General features: G+C 47.2%; 1 long non-coding RNA gene across 1 annotated transcript; it reads left to right on the plus strand.

Annotated features, from left to right (window-relative positions):
* LOC121149127 lies at nt 1-20,713 on the plus strand. The gene is made up of 4 exons (XR_005882619.1): nt 1-219; nt 17,259-17,330; nt 18,968-19,100; nt 20,651-20,713. It is a non-coding gene; the product is annotated as an uncharacterized LOC121149127 (long non-coding RNA).
* Nucleotides 20,714-21,162: the final 449 nt, after the last annotated feature.

Consider the following 21,162-nt stretch of genomic DNA (forward strand, 5'->3'; position numbering starts at 1 on the left):
GAGCCTCTTGTGCAGGACAAGTGCCGGCCAGCGGAAAGCTTATCTGCTTATCTCCCTCCTGGAGATGTCTTCCTGTTGTGTTCCACAGTCACGAGCTGTGCCCTGGAGAGATAGGCACAGAAATACACAGACGGGAACCATGGTGGGTTTTCTAAAGGAAGAACATAGTGGCCTAAAAGGAAGCTGGAAGTGCACCTAGTCTCCCTCAGCTAGTTTGCTGTAAGTATTTCACCCATTTGGGATTCCTAAATTAATTAGTAATTTAATTAGTGACATTCCATGTTACCCTTACACAAAGGCTGAATTCCATCAGCACTAAGTATACATTTTCTAGACACATACTCTTGGAGTCTGCAGCAGCCCTGTGGTCCTCAGCAGGGCCAGCTCTGTAGCTGCTGGGAAACAGGGGTTCCCAAGCATTGAGCACTGGAATATGAGCTGGCAGGGGGCAGTGGGCAACAGTAGGGGTGCCATCTGTGAAGTTGGCTGTTTTCTGTAGGGAAAATATTCCCATCACAGTCAACTTCACACTGTTGAGGTGAAGTCACTTTTTTTTTTTTCCGAAGATTTATTTATTTATTTATTTTATTGTGAAGTCAGATATACAGAGAGGAGGAGAGACAGAGGAAGATCTTCCGTAGGATGATTCACTCCCCAAGTGACAGCAGCAGCTGAAGCTGAGCTAATCTGAATCCAGGAGCTCTTCCAGGTCTGCCACACTGGTGCAGGGTCCCAAGGCTTTGGGCCGTACTTCACTGCTTTGCCAGGCCACAAGCAGGAAACTGGATGGAAACTGGAGCTGCTGGGATTAGAACCGGTGCCCATATGGGATCCCAGTGCATTTAAGGTGGGGGCTTTAGGCACAAGGCCACCGCACCAGGCCCGTGAAGTCATTTTTATAAAGGGTTGGGAAGAGATGAACACAATCTTGTGATCAGGGAAATGGGCCTGGCACAATAGCCTTGTGGTAAATCCTTGCCTTGTATACACTGGGATCCCATGTGAGTGCTGGTTCAAGTCCTGGCTGCTCCACTTCCCATCCAGCTCCCTGCTTGTGGTCTGGGAAAGCAGTAGAGGATGGCCTAAAGCCTTGGGATCCTGCACCCACATGGGAGACCCAGAAGCAGCTCCTGGCTTCAAATCAGCTCAGCTCTGGCCACTGCAGTCTTTTGGGGGAGTGAACCAGCTGACAGAAGATCTTTCTCTCTGTCTCTCCTTTGTGTAAATAAATATGCCTTTCCAATAAAAATAAGTAAAATTCTTTTTTTTTTTAAAGGATTTGAGGAATCCTTCCATTCTCATCAGAGCTGCTAATGACAGACACAGTCCTGAGCCTCCTTTGTCTGTACTCTGGTCCAACAGCAGGGAATGGGAATGGGGAATAGGAAGGATGCCGGGCTGCTACCTCACCCCACAAACTGGGTGCTTGTCCCAGAAGGCAAAAGTACCTATTTGATCCTTTGAGCCACATGGATACAGAACTTCCTGGGGAGAAAGAGCTGCACAGACACTGTTTCCTGGCTTATCGGTCCTATAGCCTAGTGCCTAAGGGACCTGCATCCCGGCTCAGAGAGTCTGGCTTCAACCTGGCTCCAGCTCTTCATTCCAGCTTCCTGCTAATGGACCTTGGGAGGCCGCAGTGACGGCTTGAGTGCTTGGGTTCCTGACACCCACAGGGAAGATCTGGGTGAATTCCTGGCTTTGGCTGTCAGCCTGAGCTGTGGAGAGCATTTGGGAAGTGAACCAGCCTACCTTTCAAATAAAATTTTTAAAAAATATTTTTTAAAATACAATATGGGTATTAAGGTGGTTATCACTGTGGTGCAGTAGGTTAAGCCTCTGCATGCAGTGCTGGCATCCTGTATTAGAATTCTAGTTTGAATCTTAGCTACTCCACTTCTGATCCAGCTCCCTGTTTCTGGGAAGGCAGCAGAAGATGACCCAAAGTGTTTGGTCCCCTGCTTCCCAAGGAAGCTCAGGATGGAGTTCCTGGCTTCTGGCCTCCAACTGTTCCAGACCCAGCTGTCTGGTGAATGAATCAGGAGATGGAAGCTCTCTCTGTTTCTCTGCATCCCCCTCTCAGGTACTTTGCCTTTCCAGTAAATAAGTAACAAGTAAAAAATGCATGTACTTAAAAATGAACATCAGTTGGTAAATGATAGAAGGTAAACTGTCATATTAAGAAGGGATGAGCCATTCCAGTTGTAGCTGGCTTTAGTTATCCCACAGATTATGCTGAAATAGACTTGTTCAACTTAGAAATTCACATGTTAGGGTTCCAGTCTCCTGGCACTGATAGAAGATGGTGTCTCACCCCCTCACAGGCCTTATCCCTCCAGGGTGAGTAGTGCCGGCACCTACAAATGGTATTCGCAAATTCTCATCCTCTTTTCACATTTCTGTGAATATACTCCAATTTGCTCAAATCCTTCTTGAAATAGGCCCAATGGTTGGTTCTACTGCCAGCTCTGACTGATGGGGAAGGGTTACTCATCTTCTGAGCATCGCCTGTGTATCAGTACAGCCCAGCATCACACATGCTTTTTTGGCAATGCAATAGCATCACCATCACACTATTGATTTCTATCCACCTACAGATGGTTGAAATCTTGTCTTTTTAACAGCTGTTAAGCCATCATATCTCTCTTGTTTTAATCTAAAAAAATGTAAATACGTTGGATAGCCTGGAACTATTGAACTATAAACTTTAAGATTTATTTATTTGTTTTGAAAGAGTTACAAACAGAGAAAGAGGGAGAGACAGAGAGAGACAGAGATGAGAGAAAAAGAGAGAGCGAGATCTTCCATCTGCTGATTCATTTCCCAGGTAGCTACAATGCCAGGGCTGGGCCAGGCCAAAGCCAGCAGCAAGGGGTTGCATCTGGACCTCCCACTTGGGTGTCAGGTGCCCAGATACCCGAGCCATCTTTCACTGCTTTCCTCATGCCATTAGCAAGGAGCTGGATTGGATGTGGAGCAGCCAGGAAACAAACTGAGCATCATATGGGATGCTGGTATCACAAGTTGGCATCACAAATTTTAAAGAAAAGTTAATTTATTTATTCAAAATGAGGAATAAATGGGTGAGAGAGAAAAAGAGAGAAATCTGTTTCACCCACTTGTTTACTCCACAAATGGCCACCACAGCCAGGGCTGAGTCAGGCTGCAGCTGCAGACTAAAGCTCCTTATGAAACAGAATTTTACAGAGAGAAAAGGAGAGCTAGAAGAAGTCTTCCATCCCCTGGTTCACTCCCCAAACAGCCATAGAACTGAGCTGATCTGGAGCTGGGAACTAGGAGTGTCTTCTGGGTCTCCCTCGTGGGTGCAGGGGCCAAAAGGCTTTGAGCTATCCTCTGCTGCTTTCCCAGGCTTTAAGCAGGGAGCTGGATGGGAAGTGGAGCACCCAGGACACAAACTGTTTTCCATACACAATACAGACACCACAGGGTAGAGGATTAGCTTGCTGTGCCACCATGCTGGCCCCTCACAGAACACTTTGAACAGTCCTTTTATGTTCTAGAAACATTAAGAAACATGACCTCAGAGCACAGGTCTGAACCAGGGTGTGCCGGTTGCCTGGGCTCCTGTCCCTCATTCTGCCATACCACACTGCCTCCTTGTCACCTGCTGCCTGCTAGGTGTTGTGACTGGTGCCCCTATAAATATTGTAGATGGAGGCCTGTAATGTGGATAGAGCTGTGGAATCACATGGGTCCTCTGACAAGTGGCAGGTGATACAGTGGTAGAGGGAGAGAAAGATTCAGCAGTTAGCAAGAGTCTCTCATTAAGCATGTGAAGAAAATGGTGATGGCGAAGTTGAGGGGCAAGCTCTTAGGAAGAGCACTGAGCGTGTCTCGGACAAGGGACAGGTGTCGAGTTCTCAGCCTGGTCTGAACCAGAGTTCTAGTGATGAAGGGGTCAGAGACCTGCTTCGATGATAAAGGGCAGGCCTGAAACCTAGAAGACAAGGAATCAGGTTTCACACAGAAAGTCAGAACCAAGCCTAGATCTCAGGGTGAAGGCAGAAGCCTGGAATCCAGAACCGGTGCATTGGATCAGAGCAGCATCCGAGGGGACCTAAGTGTGTCACATGCACGACTAAATCAGGTTCCTGAAAGCCTTGAACTCCACTCAGGCTTTGCCCAGCCCTCTGTTGGGCAGAGTCCAAACTGCAGGTGTGTGGTGTCAAGCACCCTAGGAGAGGGACTGTTCATTTGGAGGAGCTGGCAAGGTCAGGGCCTGTCCTGCTTTGCTTGGCACTGTAGCTGTAACATTCAAGACCACAGGTGTACTCGCACCTAGAGAATATTTGACAAAATCTAAGCGAACCAGCCATAATGTCACTCATTTCCCTGCCATACAAGAAACCATATCAGGAAATTACTCAGACAAAATGCCATACCAGGGATAGCCATGAAATCTGTTGTCACATTTTTTTTTCTCTAGCAGGAAATGACCTGTGTGGTGTCTGTCTCCTTTGGACAGACTGGTAGGGTGGGACCACCAGGCTGGGCACCAACGGGAAGGCCCTTTCTGAACAACCAGAATCCCTGCCACCTGTACCTCCTGTCCTTGGGTTTCAAGTAACAGGGACAGCTCACACTTGTCTGAGTTAAACAGAGCCAGGACTGGACATGGGCCAGGGCAGGAAGGACAGACAGGCCAATGGGGTGGGGACGAAGCCTTTGGAGACTCTGGAGACTGGCTTTACCACCTCCCTGGGCCTCTGGGGATGCCTTGATTTCTCTTCTTCTTTTCTCCCCGACACTGTCTCAGTCTCAGGGCACAGTATGAAAACAGCCATGCCAACACCCTGTTACAGGTTGCCCTAGTTGCGGCTGCAGTTGTTATTGCCTGGTGTTACAGTGCCAGCTGCCTGGGCCTGGGAGTCGGTGTGTGCACTCCAGTCACCTGTGCACAGAGTGGCAGGTCCATTTGGGGCAACAGTGGCTCCTGAGAGCCCACCTGTGAAGGGAGATAGACACGATGGTTTCAGGGAAGGAGTCCCGGCTCAGCCAGAAGCTCACAAGGCATCTACTGCCTCCCAGCTGTGTCCCTCTGCTGCCTTCAGCATGGCAGCTGGTGGCTCTGGCTCTCCTCTTGCAGGTGGCTCCCTGTGGCTCCTCTTTCTCCCTGAAACCCCAAACCCAACTGGACATGGTTAGTGGCAACCACCTTCTATGGCTTCAGCAAATTGCTGGTAAATACAACAGAAACAGAGTAATCACATGTGCAGACCGTGTGTTGCTGGGAGAACTCATTTAAACAAAAGTGTGACAAAGTATAGGAGTCATGCCTGGTGCTGTATCAGATCACAAGGATTTACATGTGCCTAAGAATACACACTTTGGACAATTTATTTATTTATTATTAAAGGCAGATTTACAGAGAGAAGGAGAGATCATCCATCCACTGGTATAGAGAAAAAGATCTTTGATCTGCTAGTTCACTCCCTACCTGGCCACAGTGGCCAGAGCTGAGCTAATCTGAAACTTGGATCCTGGAGCCTCTTACAGGTATCCCACATGGGTACAGGGTCCCAAGATTTTGGGCCATCCTCGACTGCTTTCCCAGGCCACAAGCAGGGAGCTGGATGGGAAGTAGCGCAGCTGGGACACGAACTGGAACCCATATGGGATGCTGGCACATGCAAGGCGAGGATTCAGCCACTGAACCATTGTGCTGGGGTCCATCTGGCAGCTTCCGATGCTATGGGGATCTGACTTCAGGTTTGCCAGTTAGCACTCAGAGGATTCTGGGGCAGGTTGTCGCATCCCAAGGCTGTACCTTGAGCCTTTAAGAAAACCAGGATGCTGTTCCCTAGCGTCTGCTGATGAAGGTGAAGACAATGAGGAGTTGAGGACTGTGTCACCTGAGCATTTATTTTGTGTTAGGCCCCGTGCTGAGCCATTTTCCTGTAATCCTTACAACATGGCATTCATTGTCATCCCCATTTCACAGATGAGGAAACTAAGGCCTTCCTCCTATCATGGCCAGGATCTCACAGGTACCTGCAGAGCCAGACATGAAGGCATTTGAAAAATGTTCATGGACAATGGGATAAAGGGACAGACATTTGGCCTAGCAGTTAAGATGCTGATTAAGATGCCTGAGTACTACGTCAGAGCCTCGGATAGATCCCTGCCTCCTCCCTCCACCCTCCTGTTAGTGTGCACCCTTCAAGGCAGCCCTGAGGGCTTGTGTGACTGGGTCCCTGACACCTGTGAAGCAGACTGGGGCTGGGTCTCAGGTTTCATGTTTTTTTTTTCTTTTTTTTTTTTAAGATTTATTTATTTATTTATTGGAAAGTCAGATACACAGAGAGGAGGAGAGACAGAGAGGAAGATCTTCCGTCCGATGATTCACTCCCCAAGTGTGCGCAATAGCCAGTGCTATGCCGATCCGAAGCCAGGATCCAGGAACTTCTTCCGGGTATCCCACACGGGTGCAGGGTCCAAAGCTCTGGCCCATCCTCGACTGCTTTCCCAGGCCACAACAGGGAGCTGGATGGGAAGTGGAGCAGCCAGGATTAGAACTGGCGCCCATATGGGATCCCGGGCGCATTCAGGGCTAGGACTTTAGGTGCTAGGCCACACCATGGGCCCTAATTTAAAATTTAAATTTTTTTAAAACTTGGGCTCTCCTCCAAGTCAGCACCATTGTGGATGAGGAAGAATCTGTGAATGGAAGTGCATGCTCTCTCTGCCTTTCAAAGAAACTTAAAACAAAACCAAGAACCCAGAATTAAAAGGTAATACACACTGCCATGAACTTTTTTCGTGAAAGTTTCTATAAAACTAAATCCAGTGAAATTAATGACTTTTCTTTTTTTTAAGATTTATTTATTTTTGGGCCCGGCGCAGTGGCGCAAGTGGTTAAGGTCCTCGCCTTGCATGCCTAGGATCCCATATGGGCGCCGGTTCTATCCCAGCGGCCCCGCTTCCCTTCCAGCTCCCTGCCTGTGGCCCAGGAAAGCAGTCAAGGACAGCCCAAAGCCTTGGGACCCTGCACCCGTGTGGGAGACCCAGAAGAGTCTCCTGGCTTCGGATCGGCGTAGCATCGGCCATTGTGCTCACTTGGGGAGTGAATCATTGGAGGGAAGATCTTCTTCTCTGTCTCTCCTCTCTGTATATCCGGCTTTCCAATAAAAAAAATAATAAAAATAAATCTTTAAAAAAATACCACTTCATATTATAAAAAAAAAGATTTATTTATTTTTATCGCCAAGTCAGATACAGAGAGGAGGAGAGACAGAGAGGAAGATCTGCCGTCCGATGATTCTCTCCCGAAGAGACCACAGGGCCAGAGCTGAGCCTATCCGAAGCCAAGGAAAGTCCTTGTTTAGAACGCACCAGGATCCCTTATGGACACCGGTTCTAATCCCAGCAGTTCTGCTTCCCATCCAGCTCCCTGCTTGTAGCCTGGGAAAGCAGTCGAGGTTGGCTCAAAGCCTTGGGACCCTGAACCTGCATGGGAGACCCAGAAGAGCTCCTGTCTCCTGGCTCAGGATTGGTTCAGCACCGGCCATTGCGGTCACTTGGGGAGTGAATCATCGGACGGAAGATATTTCTCTGTCTCTCTTCTTCTCTATATCTGACTTTGCAATAAAAATAAATAAATCTTTTTCAAAAAGACAGAAAATAAACATTTTTAAAATGTTGAAGCCTCTTGCATCATCCAAGAGCTCAAGTCCTTTATAACTAGGGACTAGGCTGTGCAAGTACGTTTATAACATGATGCTGAGTTCAGTATGGCTCCAGGAGAGGCAGCTGTGTCCACAAAATATATAAATGTCATGATTTGTCACTTATGAATGTTGTCAAGTTAATTGTGTGAGACACAAAACCCACATTAGCCACATGACTGATCAGGATGCCCAGGAGGGAGACAGAAGTGGGTAATCTGCTGCTTGGGGCTCCTGCATCCCGTAGCAGAGCGCCTGGGTCTGAGTCCTGGCTCTGCTCCCTTTCCAGCTTCCTGCTAATGGGCACTGTGGGGGGTAGCAGGTGATACAGCTCAAGTGGATGGTTCCCTGATGTCCTTGTGGAAGACCTAGATTGAGTGCCAGGCTTCTGGTTTCAGCCTAGCCTGGACCCAGCCATTGTAAGCATTTGGAGAATGAAACAGCAGGTGCACGATGTCCGCTCTGTGTTTTCGAATAAAAACTTAAAATGAGCAAAAGCATTTTCTTAAAATAAGATTTGTTATAGGGAAGGAAGGAGAAGCAGAGAGAGAGAGATCTTTTATCTGCTGATTCATTCCCCAAATTGCCACAACATCTGGGACTGACAAGGCCAAACCCAGAAGCTTCATCCAGGTCAGTGTGTACAGGGGCATACACATTTGAACCATCTTCCGCTGCTTTCCCAGGCTCAGTAGTAGGGAGCTGGATGAGAAGTGGAGCACCAGAACTCAAGCTAACACCCATATTGATGCTGCCACTACATGTGACAGCTTAACACAGGACACCACAGTTCTGCCCCTCTCTTCACCCACCCACCACCACCACCAATTTTTTTTTCAAAAGGAATTGCCAGGTATGACTTATGGTAAATCCTGTGTCCCTGTCCCTGGGTGAACTGGGAATGGGATCCTTGTGAGCAAGACCCAGGACTTTAAAGGAAGCTGTGGCTCCCAGACAGGTCCGATTCGTTCTCTGGGAACCCTGGCCCTGAGCAAAGCTCCGCCCATGTGAGCTGTGAGCCAGCCCGGCTAGGCAGGCACCGAGGAGGGCTTCAGGGAGAGCTCTTTCCAGAGAATCCTTCTGCCTGCGACAGTGTGGCTCCCCAAGGCCCCAGGGGCCTCTCACCCATAAATGGAGGCACTTTGTCCTTTGTACTTGGACTGGTGGAAGCCAACTGGTCATCCACCAGCAGCTGGGCCCCGCTGGTCTCCATGCTGACATCTGAGACACGCCCTCAATCTGCACTCTCTACCCTCGCTGTCACACAGACCCAGCTGCTCTTTGCTGCTCTCCAGAAGCCCACAGCAGTCTGCAATGAGGACCCAAATGGTGACCTGTCGCAAAGGAAAGCAGCTCTCGCTCCAAACTCAGCCAGCCGGCTCCTTTGCATAATGCGTGATTTTACATTACGAAGCCTGTCCCAATTAGCATTGGTTAAACCCACCACTCTGCTCATTTAACACTGAAGCAAAGCAGAGAAAAGGCTCAGGGCATTCCTGAAGTGAGGTGGTGTTTGGTCCCTACAGTCTGGCCCGCTTCCTTTGCTTCCCTCGCTCCATCTTTCTTGGTCCCTGCAAGAGGCTTTCAAAGTGCCCAGCTCTTAGTGGCAAGGCAGCTCATGGGAGTTGGCAGGAAATAGGGGTGCTTGGCAGAGCCGCAGCAGACAGGCTGGACCTGAGTGTCAGCCAGACTTGAATTATTCGCAAAGAGCTGCGTCTTATTTTTTTGTTGTTGTTGGTGGTGGTTACTAGCGGACGTTTCACACACTTATATTCTGTCTTTCTCTCTCACATGCATACACACACTCAGCTTCTGTCAAAGCCAGGAGCAGAACAGGGCCTGGTTGGGGCTGAGGTGCAACACTATTTGCTAGCATCGCTCCCTTAAGCAGCTGGCAAGGTGGCCCACGTGTCAGACGGGAAGTTACAAAGTGCTCTGTGGGGCGGAATGGAGTAGAGGTAGAGAAAGGGAGAGATAGAGAGAAGAGGGAGAGACTGAGGAAGAGAAGGCAGCTGGGGAAGCATGTCTTGGAGCAGCAGCCCAGTCCTTTGCAAAGTCCTGCATATGCCCTGGCATTTTCACAGATCATCTCAGCCTTTACCCTTGGGAAGGCACCGTGGGAGAAGCCCCTGTGCCCAGCCCACCCTGATGACACTTGGTGGGTGAGGCAAGTGCTGTGGTACAGCGGGTAAAACCTGCTGCCCTCCCTGTAGGTGCCGGTTTGTGTCCCTGCTACTGCACAATGGAGAATCTTTTTTTGGGCCTCTCTTCTCTCTCTAACTCTGCCTTTTGAAAGAAACATCTTAAAAAACGAAAACCTTTGGGGGGATTTCACACTCAACAGACCCTTTGGAAGAGTGCAGTGAGCCCCAGTGTGAATCCAGAGCACATTCTTAGTCTCTCCTGAGACTCCCACCCGACCCGTCAGGTGTATTCTCTTCATCAAACTATGTGAACCTTGCCCTCCTCAGTCTGGATGGATGGGCATGCTCAGATTCCTTCTGGCAGGGTGCCCCTCGGTTCTGATAGATGCCCTTCCCCAATAAACCTTGCCACCTTGCTTACCATTCCTCACTATCTCACGCCTGCTGGGCTCACACAGCTACTGCCCCTACTTAACTCTTTCAGCACTTCCTTCTCAGTCAGTCCTCTGCAGCAATGGGTTTCATACCCTTGGACTCAACCAACCAGAGAGAGAAAATATTCAGGACCTGTTGCGCCTGTATTAAACATGGACAGCCATTTGGTTGTTGGTGGCAATCACTATGCCACCATCACCAACAATGCAGTGTAACAAGTACTTAGGTAGCATTCACACTGCATCCAGTATCATAAATAGTACAGAAATAATTTAAAGCATTTAGGAGAATGTGCAGAGATTACAAATATTACACTGTTTGTGTAGGGGGCGGGACTTGAATGCGTATGGATTTTGATATCTTCAGGAAGGTTAGGGCTGGTGTTCGGAATCTGAATACCCAAGGATGTCTGTATGAGGAAGTTTCAAGATATTGAATGAAAATTCACACTTTATTTTTTCTTAAAGAATTGTTTATTTTTTGGGTCCAACATGGTAGCCTATTAGCTAAAAAGTCCTTGCCTTGCATATGCCAGGATCCCAAGTGTGGGCGCTGATTTGTGTCCTGGTGGTCCCACTTCCCATCCAGCTCTCTGATTATAGCCTGGGAAAATAGCCAAGAAAAGCCCAAAGACCTGGGACCCTGCACCCACAGGGGAGACCTGGAGGAGGCTCCAGGCTCCTGGTTTCAAATAGGCTCAAGTCTGACCATTGCAGCCGCCTGGGGAGTGAATCAGCGGACGGAAGATCTTCTCTGTTTCTACTCCTTTCTGTGTATCTGCCTTTCCAATAAAAATAAATAAATAAGATCTGAAGCCAGGAGCCAGGAATCTCCTCTAGGTCTCCCACATGGGTGCAAGGTATCAAGGTTTTGGGCTGTTCTCAACTGCCTTCCCAGGCCACAAGCAGGAAGCTGGATGGGAAGCACAGCCGCTGGGATTAGAACTGGTGCCCATATGGGATGCTGGCACATTCAAGGCAAGGACTTTAGATGCTAGGCCACTGTGCTAGGCCCAAAAACAAACAAATCTTTAAAGGAGAATTATTTATTTTTACTAGAAAGGCAGATTCACAGAGAGAAGGAGAAACAGATATTCCATTCACTTGTTCATTCTCCAAGTGGCAGCAATGGCTGGAGCTGAGTCAATCTCAAGCCAGGAGCCTCTTCTGGGTTTCCCAGGCAGGTTCAGGGTCCCAAGGCCTTGGGCCATCCTTGAGTGCTTCCCAGGCAACAAGCAGAGAGCTGGATGGGAAGTGGAGCAGCTGGGACACGAACCAGTGCCTTTATGGGATACTGGGTGTGTGCAAGGCAATGATTTAGCCACTGGACCATCTTGCTGGGCCCTCACACTAGCTTTTTAAAGACTTATTTATTGATTTATGTGAAAAAAAAAGAGTGATAGAGGTCTTCCATCTACTAGCTGTCTCCTCCAAACGCCTATAGAAGTTGACACTGGGCCAGACCAAAACCAGGAACCAGGAACTCCATTTTGGTTTCTCACATGGGTAGAAGGAACCCAAATACTGGAAACATCATCTGTTACCTCCCAGGCACTTAGCAGGAAGCTGGATTGGTACTAGGACTCAAACTGGTACTCCAGTATGGGATGTGGACATTCCAAGTGCCAACTTAGTGTGCTGTGCCACAATGCCTGCCCCATGTATTATCCTTTTTTTTTTTCCCTTAAGATTTATTTGTTTTTATTTGAAATGTAGATTTACAGAGAGCAGAGAGAGAGCCTATATCTGCTGATTCACTCCTCGAATAACCATAACAGCTGGAGCTGAGCCAACCCGGAGCCAGGAGCCTGCAGCCTCTTCCGGGTCTCCCAATGCGAGTTCAGGCTCCCAAGAAATTTGGACCATCCTTCACTAGTTTCCCAGGCCACAAGCAAGGAGCTGGATCACAAGTAGCACAGCTAGGACTTGAACTGGTGGCCATACAACATGCCAGAGCTTACAGAAAGAGGATTAGGCTGGTACATCATAGTGCTAGCCCACCCCACCTCCAGCCCCTGCATATTATCTTACCATTTTATTTTTTCCAATGAATATTTCAAACCCTCCTAAATATTAAAATTCTCAATACCAAACCTATGCCGTGAACAGGCCCAGTCTTATAGTGGGGCCTAATGCAGAAGTGAGCATAAAGGTTCCCATCTTACATATTTAAACAGTTAATTATAGCTGAAGCTAGCTAACTAATTTCTTACTTGGCAGATACACCTTTAAAGTTACCTAGGAAATTGGTTTGAATTTACACTCTTCCACAGTGGTCTGTTCTTCAGTGAGCTACAATAAAACATGGAAGTTCAGGCTGCACATCCTGGGCCTGGAATCACACCTTCTGTCCTACCTGAAGCCTGGCCTGCCTCATATGGGGACCCCTAATGTGCATCTCAGTGCTTTGTCCCAGCTCCGTGTACCCCTCCACCTGCGCCTTGGCCTCTGGTGCCACAGCAGCTATACAGCCCAGCCTCAGGAGAATAGGTCAGCAAAGCACAGCCTTTGGTGAGGAATGCTGAGTTCTGTGCCCCTGCAGGAAGGCCAGCTTCCTTGGCCTGTGAGACTTCTTGCCCACAGTGCAGGATGAGTGGAAGAAGGCAAAGTCAGAGCTCTCTAAAGCATGAGCTCCAAGAAAAGGCCTCTCTTGCTCAGACTTGAGAGAAACTCCTGTGTGACCAACCATCAACCAAGCCAAAAAAATGTGCATTAATGATATAGTCTGCACAAGTCTGAGCACCATTAGTACTCTGTCTGAACTGCACAATGAAGGGGCATGAACTCTTTCAAGTGCTTAATCTGCTGCTTCCAACAAAGAGTTTACTTTATCCTGGGAAGTATGCATGGTCTCTAGTAGGTTTAAGAGCCAGAACTCAAATAGATAAGCGCTGCAAAGAAATGTGAAGGAAATTTAAAAAGTTAATGAAAACAGAATGAAATGTAAGTTTAGGGCAGGTGTGTGGTGTAGCAGTTAAGGTGTCTGTGTTGCATGTTGGGTGTCTGGTTCACAAAGCAGTGCCAGCTCCTGACTGCAGCTTCCTGCTGAGGCAGAGCCTGGGAGGCAGCAGGTGATGGCTCAAACATTTGGGTCCATGCCACCCATGGGGCAGATTTGGATTATGTTCTCGGCTGATCCAGTCTCAGCTGTTGTGGGCATTTGGGAAGTAAACCAGCAGACAGCAGCTCTCTTTCTGACTATCTCTCTGCCACTCAAATGAAAAGTAATTTTAAAAGATGATCTTAGTTTGGTGCAAAAAATTTGAAATCAGTGTATAGTTCTTTCATAATATGGATTTTTCCATGAACTGTTTGAAGGCCTCGTGTGTTTTTCTTTTTTGTTTTAATTTTTATTTTTCATGATACAATTCCTTAGGCTCAGGGATTTCTCCTTCTATCTTCCCCTTCTCCTCTAGCCTCCGCTATTTTTTTTCCCTTATATGATAACAACAGTATAGTCCTTCAACAACAGTCAATGTTGTGAATTTTTCCTGAAGAATTTGAGCTCCCATAAATAACTCGGGTATCAAAACTGTAAAAGGTAGCTGGAGAGAAAACTTTTGATGAGATTCAACATTGCTTCATGGTGAAAATTTGCAACAAATTAGGTATAGAAGAAACAGGCCTCAAAGTTGTAAAGGCTGTAGGTGGCAGAACAGCTGGTATCCTACTGAGTGGGGAAAAGCTGAAAGCATTTCCCCTCAGATCTGGAATAAGCCAAATATGTCTACTTTCACCAATGGCAAGATTTAACAAGAACAATTAGGCAAGGGAAGTAACAGACATCAACAGTGGAAAGGTGGAAGTCAAAATATCCCTGTTTGCAGAGAACATGATTCTTTTTTTTTTTTTAAAGATTTATTTTTATTATTTTTTATTGGAAAGGCGGATATACAGAGAGGAGAGACAGAGAAGAAGATCTTCTGTCTGATGATTCACTCCCCAAGTGAGCACAACGGCCGATACTATGCCAATCCGAAGCCAGGAACCTCTTCCGGGCCTCCCACACGGGTGCAGGGTCCCAAAGCTTTGGGCCGTCCTCGACTGCTTTCCCGGGCCACAGGCAGGGAGCTGGAAGGGAAGTGGGGCTGCCGGGATTAGAACCGGCGCCCATATGGGATCCCGGGCGTGCAAGGCAAGGACCTTAACCACTTGCGCCACCGCGCCGGGCCCAGAGAACATGATTCTTGTGTGGGAAAAAATATGAACACTCCGCAAAACAAGGTATTGGAGTTGATAAACCAATTCAGTAAAGTTGCAGGATACAAAATCAATGTTTAAAAACCAGTAGCAGGGCCTGGAGCAATGACCAACTGGCTAAATCCTCACTTTGCATATGCTGGGATCTCATCTGGGTGCCAGATGGTTCATATCCCATCCAGCTCCCTGCTTGTGGCCTTGGAGAGCAATGGAGGATGGCCCAAAGCCTTGGGACACTCTACCCGTGTGGGAGGCCTAGAGGAAGCTCCTGGCTTCAGATGGGCTCAGTGGCAGCCATTGCTGTCATTTGGAGAGTAAATCAATGGATGGAAGATATCTCTCCCTCTCTCTGTGTAAATCTGCTTTTCAAACAATGATAAATCTTAAAGAGAGAGAGAGAAATAAAGACACTTGCTGTACCAGCAGCACATCTACCACATCTGAGTTTTTAAGATCAACCAAGGTGTCCGTCACCAGATGAAAGGAAAGGACAATGTGATGTATGTGCACCATGGAATGCTATTCAGCTGCAAAGAGAGAATGAAATTCAATCATTAGTAGCAAAATAGATGGAACTTGACATCATGTTGAGTGAAATAAGCCGGATACAGAAAGACAAATACCACATGCTCTCTCCCCTGTATGTGGGGACTGAAGCTGGAGAAAAAAAAAAACATCTGAACACAGATTGTTAGTGACTATCGGCTGGGGGAGGGAGCGAGGGATAAAAGGAGTCTGCATAAAAATGAAATAGAGGAAACTGGGAGTGGTTCATTAATTGTGACAACTATACTAATATGAGTTGTAATAATAGGGGAAGTGGGACAAGAGATAAATGGGAACTCTGTTACACCTCACCACTTTTGTACATTTGAAACTATTCTGCAATTGCTTTGGGGGCACGGGGAGGGGAGTCTAGATGGCTGTCCTGTAGACATGGTGTGAGGGTGCCACTGCTGCTGTCTCCCCAGGATGGGCAAGGGAAGCAGAAGGATGAGCCAACGTGACTCCTGGAGCCACTGAAGAGTGGGGCCCTGCTGCCTGGGGTGCCCCAGGAGCGGCTAGGACTGCCCGGAGCTGTGGAACAAGACCTAGCCTTCTACCTACAGCTATTCCTCAGAGTTGAGGTCCTGGCTTGAGATATAAAGCAATTCCCATGGGGCCTGGCATGATGGCTCAGTTGGTTAATCTTCCCTTTGCAAGCACCAAGAGTCCATGTGGGCACTGATTCATATCCTGGCTGTTCCACTTCCCTTCCAGCTCCCAGCTTGTGGCCTGGGAAAGTAGTGAAGGATGGCCCGAGGCCTTGGGACCCTGCTACCATGTGAGAGACCTGGAAGAGACTCGTGGCTTCTAGCTTCAGATCACCTCAGCTTAAGCCATTGCAGCCAGTTTGGGGAGTGAACCAGCAGATGAAAGATCCTTCTCTTTGTCTCTTCTCTCTGTAAATCTACCTTTCCAATAGAAGCAAATAAATCTTAAAAACAAAAACAAAAACAAAACAGAACCAAAAAACTCCTGTCGTGGTCTTCCTTTCTGTTCACCCACATCCTGACTTCACATCGATAAGTTATGTCTACCTGGAGAAAGTATTTTTCAGATCAAATTCTCAAGGCCAAAGATCTGGTCAAGGAAACATGAAAGATGTGTGACAGTATACTAACTTGTTTTTGTTGTGTGTTTAGATGCTAATATTGGATTCTGCATTCTTGGCTCAGACCAGGGCTTTTATGCTGTTCTTCTTTGTCAACATTATTCCTTACTCATCCTTGGTGGTTGGTTATATAAGTTACTTTTTAGTAGTTTTCCTTTTTTTTTAAAGATTTATTTATTTTGGGCCCGGCGCGATGGCACAGTAGCTAAAGTCCTCGCCTTGCACGCCCGGGATCCCATATGGGCGCTGGTTCTAATCCCAGCAGCCCCACTTCCCTTCCGGCTCCCTGCCTGTGGCCTGGGAAAGCAGTCGAGGACCTCCCAAAACTTTGGGACCCTGCACCTGCGTGGGAAACCTGGAAGAGGCTCCTGGCTTCGGATCAGCATTAGCAATGGCCGTTGTGCTCACTTGGGGAGTAAATCATCGGATGGAAGATCTTCCTGTCTGTCTCTCCTCTCTGTATATCTGCCTTTCCAATAAAAATAAAAAATAAATCTTTAAAAAAAAAAGATTTATTGATTTTTATTGGAAAGTCAGATACGCAAAGAGGAGGAAAGACAGAGAGGAAGATCTTCCATCCCCTGGTTTACTCCCCAAGCTGCCACAATGGCCAGTGCTGAGCCAATCCGAAGCCAAGAGCCAGGGGCTTCTTCCAGGTTTCCCACATGGGTGCAGGATCCCAATGCTTTGGGCTGTCCTTAACTGTTTTGTTAGGCTACAAGCAGGGACTAGGATAGGAAGCGGGGCCACTGGGATTAGAACTGATGCCTATATGGGATTCCGGTGCATGCAAGGTGAGGACGTTAGCCATTAGGCTACTGTGCCAGGCCCAGTTTTCCTTTTTTTTTTTTTTAAAGGCTTATTTTTATTTGAAAGGTACATTTACAGAGAGAAGGAGAGACAGAGAGAGCTCTTCTGTCTGCTGGTTCACTCCCCAAATGGTTACAGTGGTCAGAGCTGAGCAAATCCTGAGCCAGGAGCTTCCTCCAGGTTTCCCACATGGGTGCAGGGTCCCAAGGCTTTGGGCCATCCTCGACTGTTTTCCCAGGCCACAAGCAGACAGTTGGATGGGAAGTGGAGCAGCTGGCAATAAAAACACAGAGGACAAACTCACTGATCAGCATGACTTAACCTTTCTTAGATGACTCAGCAGGTCCTGGAGGACCACATGAAACTGTAGCACTGTTATCGTGGACGTTATCTCCGGGGATGTGTAAGTATAGGCCAAAAGGTCCAAAGGGGAATTCAGCAGTGACTGGGAGATAGGACTTGACACTCCCAGCTCATTCCAGCTCTACGCAGTGTGCATTGGCTCAAAGCCACACATCACAATGATCCCAGTCCATCAAAGGAAACAGCACATTCCCAGGGCAATTATTGATAAAACTGGATTACACGTAAAGAAAGTTAAAAATAGCTCTTGCTCTTGAGACTTAACTAGAGTTCATGGTTCTTGCTCATGGTAGCTCAAAGAGTCCATCCCTGAGGTCTGGCCTTTTTTTTTTTTTTTTTTAAAGGTAAGATTCTATTAGTACATTTTAAGGGCATTATTGCCATTATCTAATTTTATCAAAGCCCGAACATTAGATTATAATTTCTGAATGAAGGCAAACACATCTATCGTTCTGTGGCTAATATATGCCAAGCTCTGCATTCGTCAGTAGGGATGCAATGTGACTATAATCCATGCCCCCGAGAACTGTGAATAATTCATCTGTAAAAACATTTCATTTTGCAATTTTCACAGCACTTCCAAAGCTGGTGTCGGAAATTAGCCTGGGTATAAGGTGACCCTGTCACAGAGCCTGCAACTCATTCAAAATGCAGAACAATACAGAGGGAAAAAAAATGTGACCGTCATTGTGATGACTTGCCATTGGTGTTTCTCCCTTAGGACACAGCCTAATGAATGTTTATGCATTTAAGATTCGAGGTTTTTCTTTAGCACCTTCAAGATTTTGGGTTATTCCATGTCTGCATAGAAGGGATGTTCATTTCAGTTTAATACCTGCCCCCCCCCCCCCGCAAGAGCTGAGAGCAATGCAGCAGCCCCTCAACCCATCAAGACAAAAGAGAACTGTCACAGCCCCCTGTCCTCGGCCAGTCTGGGTGCATGCGTATATGTTTCTGAGAGAGGAGAGGGACAAAGGCGGTAGCAGAGAACTGTGTCCCAGGATTCTCAAGATCCACGAGGAAGGGAAAGTTTTTCTGGGTCCCATTTTTCAGGAAGACTGGGAACAGACACCACCCCCTTGCTCCCCACCAGCTTCCTATAAACATGCTTATCAGGATGGTAGGACTTTAAATTTAGTACTGAGATTAAATCACAGCTCTTGAAGTAGGCTTTCTGCAGGACACAGGTTCCATTAATTCAGAAGGCAGCATGGGGAAAGCTATGTACTCCCTGTCTTAGGTGCACAAGGCACATAGTCTGTTAAGGATTTGCAGAGCTGGACCGTTTAAGTCTATGACAACAACATTTTGCAAAAGGCTTTGACTTGAGCCAGGGCAGAGCAAGTAAAGCTGCTAAGGGTGATGCCAGCATCCCATATGGGTGCCTGTTTGATTAGTTCTGGCTGTTCCACTTCCAGTCCTGCTCCCTGCTTATATGCCTGGGAACAGAAGCAGAAGATAACCCAAGTCCTTGATCCCCTGCACCCACGTGGATGACCCAGTGGAAGCTCCAGGCTCCTGGCTTCAGCCTGGCCCAGTCCTGTCCATTGCAGACATTTGGGGAATGATCTGTGGATAAAGGACCTCTCCTTCTGTCTCCTCTTTCCTTTCTCTGTGATTCTGCCTTTTAAATAATAATTTTTAAAAAGCTTTGACCATAGAACTCTTTTTTTCTAGTATCACCTACTAGTAGCTGCTGCTTCACCATGGTGTTCTAAGGGACAGGCTCTGAGAAATCCTGGGATCAGCCATCTCTGTCTCCTTGGATGTGATAATGTCTTCAAACAGACCCAAGTCTTTGGAGAAAAAGGTTAGTAGGGTTCAGTTCTTGGAGTTTAGGCCTATCAGCAGGTCCCAGGGCCATGCCTACCAGGCAGCAGGGCAGGGGCTTGGGTAATTGCCCACATTCAATGTCTTTGAAAACTAGATTGTCAGTTTCCTTACATTCTCTGTTCTACTGTGAAGAGAGAAAGAAAAAGCATGAGTGAAATCTAGAGATCATCTATAGGTGCCAGAGCTTCTGGTTGTGGCAGGCACTGATGGTTCCAAGTATGCCTGAGGAGCCAAACTGATGTGAGGGGCAGGTATCTGGCCTGGTTGGGATGCCAACACCATGTATCAGGGTGCCTGAGTTCCAGTCCCATCTCCTGTTCAGTTTCCTGCTCATGGCCACAGTTTCCTGGGAGGCCACAGGTGATGGCTCCAGTATTAGATACTTGCCCCCACCATGTGGAAGACCCAGCCTGTATTCCTGCCTCCTGGCTTTGGACTGGCCTAGCCCCAGCTGTCTCAGATATGTAGAGAGGACACCAGCAAATAGAATTTGTCTCTGTTTCTCTGACTTTAAAAATAGATTAAAATACAAATTTTAATGATTTGATATATATATATTTTATTTATTTGGGAGGGATAGAGACAGAGAGAGATCCCTTCCACTGGTCTACTCCCCAGATACCTGTAATAGCTAGAATAGGTCTAGACTGGAGCCAGGAGCCAGGGGTGAGGAGCCAGGGACCAGGCTGAATCTTGCATGTGGGTGGCAGGGCCCAACTTGTATAACTATCAGCTGCTGCCTCTAAGGGTACATATTAGCAAGAAGCTAGAATTGGGAGCTGAGCCAGATTCAATCCCAGGCACTACAGTATTAAATGGGGGGTGGGGGTGAGCGGGGACTGATGTTTGAGCCATTAGGCCAAATGTTTGTCTGAAATATATATATATATATACTCTATTTACTTCTATTGGAAAGGCAGATTTTGCAGAGAGGAGGGACAGAGAGAAATATCTTCATTCTGCTGGTTCACTCCTCAAATGGCCACAATGGCCAGAGCTGAGCTGATCCAAAGCCAGGACCCAGGAACTTCTTCTAGGTCTCTCAAGTGGTCACAGGCTTTGAGCCATATTTCTCTGCTTTCCCAGGCCACAAACCAGGAGCAGAGTAGCCAGGACACAAACCAGCACCCATTTTGGATCCCAGTGCTTACAAGGGGAGAATTAGCCAATTAAGCCATCAGGCTGAGCCCTCTGAAAGATATTTTCTAGAGGCTGGTGTTGTGGCAAAGTTTAAGTAGTCACCTGCAATGCCAACATCCCATCCTGACACCAGATTGAGTCCCAGCTATTCAACTTCCAATACAGCTCAAAAAGCCCAAAGCCTTGGGACCCTGTACCTCTACGGGAGATTTAGCAGAAGTTCCTGCCTCCTGGCTTTTTATCTGGCCCATCCCTAACTTTTGTGGCCATTTGGGGCCTGATCCAGTGGATGGAAGATCTTTCTTTCTGCCTCCCATCTCTGTAACGCCGCAGTTCACGTAAAAAAATGAAATTATTGAAAAATTTTCTATCAAAATCTCTCCATAGGGTAGTGCAGTTATTACTGAGCAGTGAATTATCCACTTTCAAGAAACTAATGAGAAGAACAGGGGCAAAGTCACAGAGTCCAAACTCCAGGTAAATTTGTTTCTAATGACAAAGATTAAATTATCTGTTTTTGATATTGAGCTCCAGAGGAGCCTTTAATATATATATATTTTTTCTTCTTCTTTTTAAGTATTGAATATGAGTCATGAATTCCTTTGGCACTGAGACTGGGAAAAGTGAACTGACAGGTACTATTCTGGCCTAAGTCCGTATCTTAGTGAAAGTCTCTTTTATGCCAGTTTTAAATAATATCCCTCATCATTTCATGAGGGCTTTGCCTAGGGCTAGGACAGGAACAATTGTAGGCTTCAGCTTCTTTTTATGCTGTTTGCATGTAAAGATTTCTTTACCTCCAAAGTGTGCTGTCCTCCCCACCCCATCCCCCTGCCCCCACGAATAGAAATTGGCTCTCCCACATTCTCAGCAACAGGGCATTAAAGAACCAAGAGATC

This window comes from Ochotona curzoniae, unplaced genomic scaffold, assembly GCF_017591425.1.
Source record: "Ochotona curzoniae isolate NIBS_2020 unplaced genomic scaffold, NIBS_Ocur_1.0 scaffold_4701, whole genome shotgun sequence".
NCBI lineage: Eukaryota > Metazoa > Chordata > Mammalia > Lagomorpha > Ochotonidae > Ochotona > Ochotona curzoniae.